General features: G+C 33.8%; 1 long non-coding RNA gene across 1 annotated transcript; it reads left to right on the forward strand.

Moving 5' to 3' along the window:
• Positions 1–1,754, forward strand: LOC148763724 (uncharacterized). Its single transcript, XR_016025562.1, has 3 exons — positions 1–49; positions 699–782; positions 1,653–1,754. It is a non-coding gene; the product is annotated as an uncharacterized LOC148763724 (long non-coding RNA).
• Positions 1,755–2,745: the final 991 nt, after the last annotated feature.

Here is a 2,745-nt window from a genome sequence, read left to right on the forward strand (position 1 = left end):
AGAAAATCAAAGAAAAAGTGTGAATTTTCAAGGAAATTAAGTGAAAAAGGTGAGATTTTTTCTATTAAGCTTGAGTTTTCTTATTCCCAAGCATTTCTCTTTATTTTTCATGATTAAATTACATGTTTTCATGATGAATTCAATTCTGAAAAAATGGGTTAGGAGAGAGAAAGTTGTTGGATTTATTTGATTTTAATTTATGTTAGTGTTTTTAGTTAGTTTAGCATATTTAGAAACAAAACAACAAGAAAAGAATATATTTTCTCCCCCAACCATTAATGGCTGAATTTACTATGTAGTGAGTGAGGATGAGTTTGATTTTATTCTAGGAGAATTGGTTAAGGAATAATGAATTATGAGCCTAGAAAAATAATGGGAATTTTCGGAGCAAAAATACGAATTTTTACCCACTAGGGGTATTTTCGTAATTTACTGTTGGGACTGATAATTTGCATCACACTGAGGGACATTAAGTTAATTTGGGTGCAATTGAGGTATAGAAACTGAAAAGAATTAAATTGGAGTTTAAACGAACCCGTTAGGAATTTAATCGGGTGATAAGACGAATTAGGCTAATACCGGATTTAGATAGTTACCAGTGCATTTTTGCATTCCATATCATGCATTGGTAGTCCAAATTAGTTTAATTTTGATTTAGTACCAACTCAGTGAAATTCTCGATTTTGTACTGTGTCAAGGTGGTGAGTCCTTCAATAAAGGCAAGGAAATTGCATCCGAGGACCAGTAGATAGAGTGCTTCGAAAGTCTGCATTCTAGACATTGTGAGTAAACTTATTATCGTCTTAATTATCTAGAGTAGTTTTATACAACTATGTGATTTTATGAAAAATGGGTTTAAATGGTAAATTGTTATGTTTTAAGGGAAATTGTGATTTTATAAAATGATTTTATAAATTTTCTGAAAAATCGAATATTGGTTTTGAAAATAGAGTAATTGGAGACTGCTAGTTTGTGTTGCAAATTTATGGTTTTGAATTGAATGGCTTATGACAATAAATGAGCATGAATGGCTAAACTGATTTTGGTGTTATAATTATTTATACTGTGTATTCAGCCTTGAGAGGCTAGGTTGTGATAAATTACCATGACATGCTAGAATGAATTTTATTGATTGGTGGATTATATATTAATTATTTACTGCAGAGGGGGTTCCGTGGACCAGCCTATTAGAGGGGCACGGTAAACTCCATTATATTATTACCTCGAACGGAGAGGCGCGTAGGGTATCTCCTGGGGTAAAGCTTAGGGTTCACTTCACGCCAAACCACCACGTGAAGGGGAACTCAGCCAACGCCAAGGAACGGCTATATTTTTCTCAAACTAAAAAATATATTTTAAGTGTATACAAAATTTTAACAGCCTTGACGGACTCGGTTGGATGCCCTGCGCAAGGTATCACCGAGTATGAGTTTTGGCACGAGCCAAAGTTTTAAGAAATTCATAAGCCAAGTTGATTACTCGATTTTTATGGATTGATTTTATTTGGTTGAAATGAGTTGAATGGTAATGAAATTACAGTATGATGATTTATTTTAATTGTCTCCATTTACTCGACTTTAGATAGTTTAGATGGTATCTGTTTACTCACTGGGATTTTATAATCTCACCACCCTCATTTCCTCACATTTCAGGCTCAGGGAATTTCGTAGTTAGCTGACTTGAACAAGGACATTCATTTGGACTCGAATCGGTAAAAGCTGTAGGTTTCCAGCTTCCGATGCATTTTGGATAGATATGGGCCCACGTGTCACTGTAAAAGAAATTTTATTCTTTGGTTATTTGCTTTATAGTATATATGAATATAATTATCTTTTACGCTATAAGAATTATGTACCGATAATTTTATGAAAATTATTTTAACAAGAAAATAGTTTATTTTATTGAATATTTTTATCATATTCAAATGGTCAAATTTTCACTTCAAATGAACGTTTTAGATACTTAATTTTTTTTATCATTAAATATATATTTTCGGCTTACCTACTACATTTTTAGCAAGTTTCGAGGTTTTCGATAAAAATGACGAAAATGCCCCTGTGAGCAAAAAAAAAAAAAAACAATATGTTATGTTATGATTTGGAAATGATTTGTAATTCTTCGTATTTTGATTATTTGATAACTATTGCTCACCGGGGAAGTGCGAAAGCTGATACGAGAGCCTTGCGAGGTTTCGATCGACATTCGGGGTGAAGAATGTTTGTCGAGGCTTCGCGGCGGTTGTCACGGGCTCGATGGGGAGTTCCGGGTCGTGACATTTATAACTTCAAGAATGTTACCTCTCGAGATCTGATCATGCCATGTCATGCCTAAGCCTTATAGTTGTTCTTGGATAAATGGTTGTTCATGGAAGAAGATACAAAATGATATGCATTAGACACAAGAACGCAAGTATCAAAGCTTTCCTATATGTACATCTAAACAAAGGAAGCATCCATATAAGTCAAAATTTTATAACGCCTAACTGAGTCAACAGTTTTGAGTTGGTACAAATCTAGCTTTAGCCTCTTATATAGAGATCTTAAATACAATAGATCAAGAGGAAAATGTATTCCTGGGACAATCCTTATTGCTAAAGGAACGATTATTGAAGAGATACCATCATATGGACATCCTTATGTGTCACGCCAACCAAAATATTATTAAAGCCACTAGCTTGTGCTCATGGTTTAGGTACTCAGAAGGGCCAATCCCAACTCCTTTAGCATTGAACTTGTTATAAAATAC

The sequence above is a fragment of the Theobroma cacao genome, chromosome 3, assembly GCF_053813885.1.
Source record: "Theobroma cacao isolate CCN51 chromosome 3, ASM5381388v1, whole genome shotgun sequence".
Classification (NCBI taxonomy): domain Eukaryota; kingdom Viridiplantae; phylum Streptophyta; class Magnoliopsida; order Malvales; family Malvaceae; genus Theobroma; species Theobroma cacao.